At 41.5% G+C, this 12,930-nt stretch overlaps 1 protein-coding gene across 1 annotated transcript in view; it reads right to left on the bottom strand.

Annotated features, from left to right (window-relative positions):
* The window catches only part of LOC118230192 (BTB/POZ domain-containing protein 7-like), a 65,168-nt gene extending 52,816 nt beyond the window's left edge, over positions 1-12,352 (bottom strand). Inside the window, exon 1 of the mRNA XM_035423004.1 lies at positions 11,752-12,352. The gene's annotated coding sequence lies outside the window, so the exon portion shown is untranslated. The remainder of the gene's footprint in view (positions 1-11,751) is intronic.
* Positions 12,353-12,930: the final 578 nt, after the last annotated feature.

The raw sequence follows: 12,930 nt of genomic DNA, 5'->3' as shown, positions 1-12,930 counted from the left end.
TGAAGGGCCAGATATGGTGCTTGATGCCCATTATGTCAGGTCCTCTGGGGAAGTGGGGAAGGATGGGTGGTGTGAAGGAATTGAAACAGGTCAAAGCATCATCATTTGATCTTGCGCATTCTTCTTCAAATCCTTCTGCTTTGCAAAAAAAAACTACAACACTTCTCCTTTTTATCCGCCCACGCCCGCGACAAGCAGTTCTTATGAGGAAAAAATAAATTAGCCAGTCCACAGCTGTAGTCTGACGTTTACTTTGATCTTTGACCCTAGTCGGGAGGAGGCTCACGCCTCAAGGGGGCTTTCTTTCCGGTTCCTTTCAGCACAAGCTCAATCATTGGAGAAGAGTAGCTCATACATTCAAATTGAGCCAGATTTAAAGCAATTAAAGCCATGGGAGAAGGAATTATTCTGCATAGCCAAAGGCTTTCCCTCCCCGGAGACTGTACCTATCAGGTGCCAGAAAGAGCTTTCCTTTCTCTACGCCCCACCTCCCCCACCCCATCATTCTTAAGGTGTACCCCAGGGCTCTGTCCAGGACCCCCTGCTGTCATCTTTGTGGATTCAAGCTGTATGGCTCCTCATTAACTAGCACAGGTTCTTTATAAAATTGTCATGCTAATGCTGCCTGGCACCTATAATCACAGATCCCTGCTTTGTTATCAGCCAGTTATTACTGGGGCATACCTGGCCCCACCCCACCAGGGTAGTGTGTGTTTTAGTAGTCACTGAGGTTCAATTATCTAAATAGAAAATTGTAGAGGTAACGGAATATAGGAATATCAAATAAATATGATTGAATATGATTTATTAAATCAATATTATCAATAATAAATACCATTTGTAAATAATTTAAAATATTTTAATACTTAATCCTCTTCGTTCCCTGTGGAACATAAGGCTGCGACTACCTGCTTCCACCTGGTCCTATCATGTGAAGCATGTTGTGCTTCGCCCCAAAATATTTCAATATTAACCCTTTAAATCAACTCAAAACTATTTATGCATATTCTTCAACTTGGTTTTAATGATTCATAATCAACATGGAAGTTGGCTCATAAATAGCACTGTACAGACATCGTAAAATAACAACCTCTCAGCCAAAACACTAATTGGTAGCCTATAGCAATTAATGCCATTTCAGAACATTGCGACACAAATAACAAATAGCTTAGCCCTCAGTAGACTATGTCCCATATGACAGTAATAATAATGTAGATCGTCCAGAGAAATCGTAATTTCTGTTTTATAGGGGAATATGTGCACTCCATGAAGTTGTTTTTATTTTCCCTTCAAACTCTACATATATCCAAGATCAGTTTTTAAGGTGATGGCATCGATTTACAATCAACTGATTACTGTACTTCTCTATGAGAGCTGGACACCCTATGAACTGGATGCTGCTCAATCCTAAAGCCCTGTACACTGGAATGCGAGTGTGTGTTGTAGCCACTTTCACTTCTCTGCAATTGCGTTTTAATGCAAACGGTCAGTCACTCAAACGAATTACAGAGTTTCAGTCATCTTCATTGGAAGAACACAGAACTTCAGAAGCAACGTGAACGTGAAGCCGTCAGCCCAGCTCATGCCATTGCCGTAACCCGCCAACCACTGACTCGGCATGGATAGAAGCTGGGGATTATGGGAACGATGCAGGAATAGAGAAAAAAAAAATCTTCCTTTTCAAATCTGTCTGCCAGAGTTCAACCAGCAAACCCACGAGGAACGTCTGCTCAATGGCCAGGGATAACCATATTGCACCTCGAAGGTGGGGTGCAAATACACACTCGTCATACCACACGTCACTGCCGCAATGTGAGGCATAGCGGCTTGCCTTTCGGCAGGCTTTTCTGTTGGAGACCCTCGTTTTAGCCTCTCAGTTAAGGACAGAAGGAATGGGAGCACCGCTGCAGAGGCAGCAGAAAGGCTTATTTATTTATTTTTCGTCCTAAGAGAGGCTTTCCTTTAGCCTAATTCTCATCTTTTTTTCCCTGAAGCAACTGATCTGGCCTCCGGGGCTTTTGCTGGGCATGTAATCGGAATATTGATCTGGCCCGGGCCATTTGAAGACCTCAGGCCGAACCAATGCTGGAATTACTCATACATCATCAACCAGATGCAAATCTGAGAAAGCCTATTGGACAGTTCCTAGAAAGCACGGTTTTACCGTCAACTGTACCGTTCCCAAAGACACGATTTTGGCTTCTTATTTGACCAAAAGTGAGGCAAAACCTCTTGAATTATTTATGTGCGGATAGGCTTACCTCAACTGACCGCCATTTGCAGCCTACTGATGAATAGGTCCCGGTTATTGATTTGATGGCTTAATACTTTCCTGCAGTCAAAACTGCTCCCTATAATTCTGTCATTTGAGGACAGTGATGGGAAAAAAATTACACAGGCAGCTAAAATTCTGGAATATTTTAGGGGTTCACTGGCACACTCCACTGAACATTATTGAGCAGATGAGGAAAAATAATCCTGTTTACGTGCAGAAACTCGTGAATAGATTCATTGTTGAATGAGGCCAACCATGAGCAGATACTAAATTTGGGAATCTTCACGCTGTGCACAAATATATTTTGTTGAATCTGGATTCGGCTAAGTCGGATGGCAAGCAATTACACCAGAGGTCGGAGGTAGGTCGTCCTGGGGCAGTTACTGACGACTGTCATTGCTAAATGTGCCAATAGTTAGGGGTCCGAGCTGAACAGCTGCTGAAAGAGTATTGTACATGTACTGGTTATTTTTATTCTGCCAGTTAAGGAACAAATGGCTGCACAGTCAACAGGGACTGAGAAAAACTCATTAAACTTGGCATAAGTGCAAGCTATGCTAATATGGCGCCAACTGGCCTCACAGTTGAGCTATAACGGCAGCTGAATGTGCAAACTTCAAAAAGATTAACTCCTGAAGCATATGAAGTAAAGACACAAAACATGATGCAGTGACTTACAAGGAACAAATCAGCTTTTATATATAAAGTCCACCATATTAAATTTCCCACCCTTTCAGATAATTTGCTAGATCTGTTTGATATAGCCTGCCAAAATTGGACTTTCATTAGCTAACTGGACTATCCTCTTGAAATGTTATCCAAAAAATGTTGCTATGCTAAAAAAAGCAGGCCACAGTAAGCCAATGAACTTTCAGTGGGTGTGAATTTTTACAAAAAATCTGAGATCACAAATGGTTTGACATAAGACAACTTGATATTCACACTGACAACCACACCAACTCTCCAGACCTATGGCATTAGCCCAATCAAAACACAGGCTCACTACTGTGTCCCAAGTGTTGAGAAATATTCACTTACAATCACTGTAACTTTGCAGAGATTGTGAGGTTTACGCAGCGACCAACACATACATATTCCCCATGGCCCAGCCATTCAAATCACGGTCCTTGAGGGTCGATTTTCCACACTCCCTTTATCAGGGAGTTGGGCCTGAAGATAGTCTGGCCAACCAGTAGCACTAATTGTTCATTTAATTACCTGGGAGAAAAGAAAACCAGGTATTTGAGGGCCAAACACAAGTACCCAATGGGTTGCCACTACCATGAATTAACCATTTAATTTTTCCCCTTCAGTTTTGAACAAAAATGCCTGTAAAATCAACAGGGCTTTAATGCTAATGAATAACTGGGCTGTTCTAGGAGTGGAATATGCCCCAGCACCTGGCTAAGTGGCTTTGTGTTGTTTTTTTCTTCCATTGCCTGTATACATGGGGTCAGTGGACAGGCCAGCACAGGGCCATGTGCTGGGACACTGGGCCATTTTGTGCATTTTGTTGGTTGAACAGTTCGGATTTAACTGTGTTTGATAAAAAACTGATTTGAGTACCCTTTTTTTTGCCACAGCCACCTCTCTCTTTTTGCTGTAAAACTCAGTTTCCTCCATTATTCAATTGCTATGAACAAAAATATTTACATTGGATGCATGATTTACAGTGATTGGAACCATTAACATGAATTCACGTAGTTGCACTACATTGAAACATCTTTCCAAATATTTCAATTATTGCTAAACTTTCAGAGGTTTGTTTTTTTTTTTTTTGTTTTTTTACTTTTAGACAAAGCTTTGCTCTCCATGCCTGAATTTAAGTATTACCATGGCATTAAGATCCCTTAATCTGTTCTGCATATCATGAGAAATCAAGTTTGTTTGTTGGCTTTGAGTGCAACACACTTTACAGATAAAGAGATTTACCTCTAAGCATAGCCTATACGATGAAGCGATTTGACCGATTAATTTAATCTGGCTCCATTTTGTCTTTCACACAACTGTATTTTCCAGAACAAGAAGAATGCTACAGTGTGAAACCAAAAATAACATTGCATTTGCCAATGGTTTATATTCTGATAATTGGAAGCAGTTATAGTTATTGCTAAATGTTTATAAATCATCCCTCTGTGTGTGAGCGTGTGTGTGTGTGTGTGTGTGTGTGTGTGTGTGCACGCATGTGTAGCCAAAGATCAGTGGAATGTCTTGTCGTTGGAAGCGGCAAAGGGAAATGTAGCACGCGCTCCTTTGCCAGAGCTGCATTAGGCCAAACACATTGTGTAGTGTAAAGCGGCCTTTGAAAGACCTCTTTATTGATTAGGAGGGCGAGGAGGGGTGGGAAAAATCAAACAGACTCTACTCTATGCCCCTCTCATCGCCGCTGTGGCGATTAATGGAGCCCGCTGGGGACGCTCTGACGCCTTCCAAACCGCAGGCTTCCAGCCACTTGCCTGGAAGCACAACCTGGCCTTTGAGCCAACTGCACATTCCCAGTTACAAATAGAAGGGTAAAAACAAGACCAGGTTAAAACCTAGTATATGGCTGGACCTAACACACGTGATCCGGCCAGCCAATGGTGTAACTTCTTCAGTCAGTCAGTCAGTCACAGACATTCGCGTTTGTAGGGCTGGCCCCACTGCTGAGGTCCAGCCAAAAAACAGCAAAGAAGAAAGTCTGCAATTATTTTTTCTTTTAAAAAAACCCTTTCAGTTCAGGGTGACAATGATTGCACATTTATATCTTTAAGTCCTGAGTGTTGTGATAGGGCAAATACTAACTGGACCATTAGAGCATTTGGGGTAACAAAAAATACAGAAATACATAAACACAATTAAGCATTGATGAATGTAGAACAGTGGCACCCTTGCTTTGGGGTATTTTAAACAGATGTCAATAGTATATAGGCTCCTGGTTTTCTTTTCATAAGTTGTGTCCAAATTCACAATATTAATCTCTCAATGACTTCAAAAATATATTAAATAAAGCTTGTGATGATGTGGTCTGACCAAATTACTTTGTCATGTTTGGTTCAGCTGCTATTCAGAAATGGTTATTTTGATTTGGACATTTTATGTTAAGAATTTACTCTGGCTTAGGGTAAGACTATGAATATTTGCTAGAAGTGAACAAACCTAGACTGCAGGTTACAGGCACACCGCAAACTCCACGTCTTCAAAGACCAGCATTTCAGACAAGCGTTCCCCATTGACAATAAGGGCGAGCTGAGCCAATTTCAAAATAAGATTTCCATGTGGTTCTCCCATCTGCTGCTTTAGACCAACCGACTGGCCCCGACAATGAACTCTTGTTTTACAGGGAATAATTAAGTAGGAGCTGTCTGGCCTACTTCAGTCTGATCTGGTAGCGCTCACTTCCCAAACTCCTCCCAACAGTGGTATAACCACTCGCACACCACTTCAAAACTTCTAGCAATCGCTTTCCGTATTTCCACACAAACAATAAAATAAACCTCTGTCGTGCGAAAAAGGCTAAACGAATGAATGACAGCCCAAAACCAAGCAATTTTATTTTCCTCAAATAAAATGGCCGGGCTGTGTCCGGAAATAAAAAAATAAAACACAAGGTCACAAATTGGGAGCAATCCGTAGAGAGATTTGCCCATCTGTTTCCCAAGCGTGAAAGCACAGCTCCTGCCAGAAAAGGTAGAGAAGCACAATAGAGATGACTGCTGACGGGGCCGCTCGCACAAAGAGCAAAGGGCTGGAACACAACAATGAACAAATCTTCACACCCGTACACGGCTGGGTGGCTTTTGTTCACTGGAACAAAAAACCCATCTGACCTCTTATTTGTAGCTGCGAGGCACTGTTCATCAAATTCTGAAAGGCTCCGGAACAGACCCTTGAAGTACACCCAAACACAGGTTAGTACGTGAATAGCCTGACAACCTTTAATGTAAGTACATTGCGCAATTGGTGGGCCTACTGTATTGAAATCGAAAGGGCACTGCAAAAACACTTCACAACCAGATGTTCGGGTCACATCAAAGTGGTCAGTGGATAGTTTTTGCATGTCTGCTTGAGTCAACAGAAAATAGGCCTCCATTCTTCCATTCTTACCAGAGGCAAATAGTCTTTAGTTACTCCATTAAACTTTGCTACAGTACCAAAACATAACATAAATTTTATATGATGTGTAATTAAGACGACAAATAAAAGCCAAGGCCTCATTTACCAAAATAAAGCAAAATAATGATACATTCAATATTACAAACTTGGGGGTAATTGTGATTGACCAAATGTGGGCTTTTTTTCAGTGAGTTCTTCGTGTAGCAACGATTGATGGAGAAAACTACACTTGCCCTTGAACACTCATACCACAAGTCCTACCAGGTATGAGACAAGACTTAGTACATGATAAAGGAGAGAACCAACAACGGACACCTCGGAGGTCAACTGAATGCAAGATAAAGGTTTTCTGTCGACTAGCTTGAATGAATGACTGAATGACCACTGCGACAATGACTCAGGCAACGCTGGGCAGGAGGTTGTGGGTTAAATACCACAACGCCGGCTAAGGAGCCGTGCGATTGGAGGCGGGGGGTCAGCAATTTGGTCAAGGCCGCAACGGAATTAGCGGGCGTTACCAGGAGGATAAATGGCCCGTAATAACTGCCATTTCCTCGTTCAGCTCGACAGTCGTCCAGCCCCCAGCGAGCCAGGTCTTCACCACCCGGGCAGACCATCGGTATTAGCCCGCGTGAGGTCGACGACTTTACTCAGGAAATGCATCCTGTGTGCCAATTGCCTTTGACATGTTAAACCAAAATCATGACTGCAGCCAAACCCTATGAGTTACAGGCTCATAAGGAATGGGTGTCATTCGGAGTTGGAATGCTGAAGTAGGAGAGGGCGTGAGACACAGCTCTAAAGATGCATGCGACTGGGAAAGAGAAAATGATGCAATCACTGACAAGGCAATGTGGGAAAAAAAAAACCATGAAAGTTCAGACGACATCCAAATTACTGTTGGTTTAATTACAGGCCAATAAACTAAAATTAAAAATCTAGGCTACACAATGACAGTGGCCTTTTTCGTTTTCGTTTTTATTAAGGCAACCGTAAGGCAAGAACAAGATTCCATTTTCGTGTCACCTTCAGAGCCGCACACATTTGTTCTCAACAACTTCTGCTCCCAACGCGTTTAAAAATCAGTGATCACTCAATAAATCACCGTATGGATTTGGCCGTAAACCGCACAAAAGGCGCGTTAGATAAAAACTCGAGACGATTGCTGTTGACGCGCTTTCTGGGAATAATTCTAGAGGCCGACTGGCTCAAAAAAAATGGCTGGTTGGACCAGAGGACTAGATCAATGGCACGGCAATCCTTTCAAAACATTTCTGACAGCTCCATTTTGGAAAGAGCGATCTCATTTCTATATTTTGAGTTTTTTTTTTTTTTTTTTTGCACATGATTGATGAGACTTTAAGCTCCCATTCTGGAACTCAAGGTCCTTTCTCCTCCTTTTTTTTCCCCTATCCTGGTTACTGCAGTCACCCCTGTGTGCGTCTGCTGCCTACGAATAGGGTCACTGGTGAAAACTGTGGACAGGCTTAAATGAAACTGGGTGAAAACACTGGCTTCAGAAAAACTCTAGAAATTACTTGATATTAAGCCGGTAACAAAACTCCTGAATGAAAGGTAACAATACACACCCGTTGCCACCGAATAACAGCCTTTATAAGGATTTGCTTCTCGAGTAGTTTACATCTTATTGTGATTTAGCAGAAATGACTGTGGACAACTATCCATGTAGGTGTTCAGAGGATGATGAACTTATTCTTATTAAGCCATGAAAGGTCAGCACGTCTAACTATTTTCTAAATGGCAACGCGCAGAGATGGAAGTCTTTGTACAACTACCGTGCAAAAGTGTTCAATTATTAAAGCACCAATGGATTTCTGACATTTTTATAGATACTAAATTAACTTCCCCCTACAAGCCAATGTGTTCTCCAAGGACACTCCATAAAAAATATAATTAATGTGCTACTGGTCCGATGTATTCACTGAATTACATGGAGGGAGCAATAACTAGGAAAGGGTTTTACATTTATCAAATCAGGCAACTTTCAAGGCCTTTTAAATGTGATAATTGTGATTAATAATAAGGGGAGGCACTTGGAGTGTCGCACATTTTGAATATGTAGGGCAAACGATTCACAATGCCACAAACCTGGGTGTCCATGTAATGTCTTTGGATTCTATATCTTCACACACAAAGCGCTTTTGTCCCCTTCAATTTAAGAATGTTCGCAAAAGTAACATTTTATTTGGGAAACTGGTTTCTGCATGTGATATCTAGGTACCTATGAGATATAGTGAAATCACGTTAAGCACGTAAATTAATACAGATTACAGTTTCAGCCCAAAAAGTCACTTAATTTAAGCTGTATACTGTCAGGATCTTTCCAGAGTACAGGAATGCAGCTGCTACATGTATACATTGTTCAACCAAGGGAAGTTTCAAAGTTCATGGGAACAAAGTTATTTTATCTCTCATATAATTAAATTCATATAATCTCACAAAATTTAAATTCATATAATTTCATGTATTTAATATTCAGGAAATCATATCTGCACACAATCAGGCCATGCTCATGGAACGGAGCGTTCTGTTCTACAATCTCAGGATGTTCACTGGATAAAATCATTTTAAAATTCATGTAAGGTTATGCGGTCTTTCAAAGACAATTTATGCCATCAAACCCTATAATGACAAACTTAAATTATTCCACTAAAAAAATGTTTTGAAGTGAAAGAACTGATTCAACCACATTACAAATGGATGGACAAGATTAGCCATGACAACATAACATGAAGCATCCTAAACACCAATATTCTTAGTGGGGGGGAAGCCAGTTCAGAGATGACACAGTGGATGGACTACAATTGGACCACTGTTTGTTGGGCCTTTTGAAATAGGATACATGCTAGGCCAAACAGCCATTACGTTGGTGCTTAACATACAGGTGTCAGTGTTTTGTGGATTTCAAAAAAAGCTTTATTGACAATCAAGTTCAGATGGAACCATTGTCTTTAGCATGCGGGCTCAATTAGGCCTAAAAGGAATGCATGATACGGCACAGTGTACAACAAAAAAAAAAAACCCCAACAGGAAAATTCTAAGTACATCCATATTTGTTATGCAGCCTGGCTTCCAGCGGCCAACAATGTGCTTGATTAATGATGGAGTGCAGGCTTGAACGCACTCCTAATGAAGCCTTTTAATATTCACATGCCCGGCATTACTGATTTTGTAATGTTTCCCAAAGTCCGATGGCTTCAGTACCGAGCCCTTGATTCAGATTGTCATGCGAAACCCTTTCCAAGTCGCATGTAATTCTTTTTGACAAGCGTGCGGGATTTCTGCAGGGCGCTAACCGCCCCTCGCCAGTACTACCGCGTTGGAATCCGCCTCATATCCCAGGGCTTTTAATGTCAGCCAGTTACATAAGACCGCCATCATCCCGATTGTAATTACTACATGGCATTGTTTATTTCAGATCAAATGTGCACACTGCGGGGGATAAGCTCTGGGAACACTGAGGAGACAGGCAGGCGGAATCAACAAGACAAGTTGACAAAAGAAGAGGCGGATAAACTCGTAGGCTTTACTCAAAGTCACGCGCCACGTGGTCGTTTACGTCTCAGGTATGGTTTTAGACACCACTGAGGAAGACCTGGGTGTAGCGGATCTACAGCTGACTCGAGGTACTTTGCAACGTGCGGGTTGGCCTCACCCACGATGGCGAGCCATTCCAAAATACAGTAGAGGTGCCAATCAACCGTGGAATTCGCACAAAACAAGAGACAGATGGTGGATTACTCTGGTGGCTCGTGGGTGGATTTGAGCACTATAAATTGAAGGGAATAGAAAAAAAAAAACATTTCAAAACAAGTCAGCAAAGACTTTGTTTACCTAATTTTTTTTTTTTTGAAAATATATAAGCAATGTTGCAACACCTCAATATAGTCATACTATTTTAACCTGTAGAAACACTCAAATTAACATATCCCCTATTTTGCAAGTGTAAATAAATAGTGCATCGCAATTCCTTCACAGCAGTATTGCAATTCTAGAAGAAAATGTTAAAAGGGAAGTGAACCTAAAAACCAAGGCAACACCTATTTTGAAGTAATGACAGGACGCAGGGGTTATGGGTTCGAGTCCCAACAGTGACGCAGTCAAGTAGATCGAAATGCCAGCCGATTTGCAGATATCCACGAAACAGGCTGTCTTGCAAGCGCAGTACAGTTTAATATAGCTGGCTATTCGGAGCAAGGTTGAAATGTACACTAAATTGCCCAACTCGATTTACAGTGCACTGGCGACTACAATCAGCAATACGTAACGTTAATCAAATGAAGACGGGAATGATGTGAAGCCATCGCACCTGGCTGCCAGAGTTACCAATACTGATGTATACCTTGTCATTCCAAAAAGAGATATCAGCAGCAAAAACAAAAGAAAATCGAATGCTGGCCGAACAAAAACTACTTTGGAAAAAGCATCCTTAGCGCTAGCTAGCTTAACTTCGGACAGACCCCCCGATTTCCCCTCAAACTGAAACTAGCTAGCCAACTATTTGGACATTAGCTGGAGTTAGCTAGCTAGCTTACGTTAACTCACTCAAGCCTGTAAACTGACTTACTTTACACTAAACGATTAATCTGAGACAGGGAAATGAAAAGTTAGCTAGCTAGGAAAAATACTGTTGTATGCGATATAAGCTGTAGCTAGTTAGAAAATAATGATTGGCTATTTTTTGCTAGACATATCTAGCTAGACATCCAGTCAAAAACTATCCGACTAGCATTGGGAACTGGAAACCTAAAGTGCAAAGCAGCAATATGTTAGCAAACTAGCCGACGTTACCCATCTATTGCTATGTGCTAGCATCTACAGTGATTTTCGCATTGCTAGCTATTGCCAAGTTATTTATACATGGAATCTGTCAAGTAGGCTAGCTACCTAGCTAACGTTAGCTTGTTTCCACGGGAGCGAACTGGAAATACTCGATTTATGGAAAATAATTGGCCAAATTGGGGGAAAATTATGCTATCGACCGCAGTAATTAGAAATGATGTTAACTTTGACAATAAGACAATCTGTGGTCTTAAGAAAATGCGATGGAAATTAGCGGCTCTGCTAAAGTAGCAAGTCACAGTCGCTTGTTAGAGAAAGGTATCTAGCTGTCCCATACAGTTAATTTAATTAATTTATAAATCTAGTAGCTTATACTGGTTGCTACACCCGCTTGGCATGTTTCTCATTCATGAGTCAACGCAGAGCACAAGTTTCAGTTTACAATTGCATGCATGTTAGCCTACAATAGCAGATAAATAAAAAACAAACAAACAAATAAAATCGACCCGTAGGGTGCTTAAACATGCAGTGCACACCCTCCATGATGTTAAATGATAGCCAACCAGCTACCAAGCTACCTTGAGTTTGATGGCTTCGGGATTTGTTGTCCCTTCTCAGTAAGAAGACTCCGTCAGGTCTCGCACAAGCTCACAATTTCTCGCTGGCTCTCCGCTAGCAGACAAGTTTTGAAACCCTTCAGAAAAACGCACAAATCCACAAAAACAGGCTTCTAACCCTGGCGGACGTCTCTGGCAGTTTACCAACAAGCTTGTGAGAAGGAGACATTCTTTAATTCCACTTTAATTTGACTTTTTCATATCCCCTCCGTTTTTTCTTGGAAAGAGAAACTCGGAGGCGGTCCTTCCCCTTTGCTTCGTTACATTGTCTTTGTTGAAGCGCCTGGTTGGTCGCTCTCATGGCCTATCCGGGCGCGGTTTACTGGACGGTTCGCGACTTTCATGAAAGTAACAAGGCGGAAAAATTCCGGGTTGGTGCGTTTGATTTTTATAACAGCCGATCTCGGTTTCGGGCTCCACCTAATGGAAAGTAGGTCGTATTGCTAACTCTCAAAAGCCACTCATACTGAAACATCGATGCATCACTGTTTCCGCAGTTGCATCGATATGAAATGTATAAATCGACCCAGAGAACTGCCAAACTCTCGGTGCTGTATTGGTATGGGGCATGCCACCCCGGCACGGCGTAACTTCGTATGTAATTCGTATCACGTTGAATCGTTAATTTACATGGCAAACTTTTATTCGGGCACGTCTGAGGCACTGAAGTTAAAGCATTTGTCATCTTTGAAAGTTATAGCGTAATGTATCTTATTTCAATGATCTCTTGAGTGTCAATGGGGTGGGGGGAGTCTGTCAGATCTAATGGTTACATTCACATCACAGCTAATTGCATCGTATTCTTTAATGATTGGTTGTTATTGCATATCATATTGTTAGAAATGAATGGAAATCGCATCGTATCGTTGTTCAGAGTATCACTATCACTATTGTATCGCGATGAAGCTGTTTCAATCCCTACTCCTTACTGGATTTTCATTAGAAGGTGCTGCAAATGTATTGACTTCACTTACCCTCTCAAATTTATGGTTATTCAGGTTCATTCTTAGAGAGGTCAGTTATGCAGCACAGGCAAAGCTCACCGTTAAGTTAAATGAGATTAACAGGAAAAAATGTTTGTATTTTTGTTGTTCACTACAGATGTACCATAAACATATTGATTACAACATTTGGGCGGAA

The sequence above is a fragment of the Anguilla anguilla genome, chromosome 6 (assembly GCF_013347855.1).
Source record: "Anguilla anguilla isolate fAngAng1 chromosome 6, fAngAng1.pri, whole genome shotgun sequence".
NCBI lineage: Eukaryota > Metazoa > Chordata > Actinopteri > Anguilliformes > Anguillidae > Anguilla > Anguilla anguilla.
Note: the sequence above shows the minus strand (reverse complement) of the source record. Positions and strands in the feature narration are given on the sequence as shown.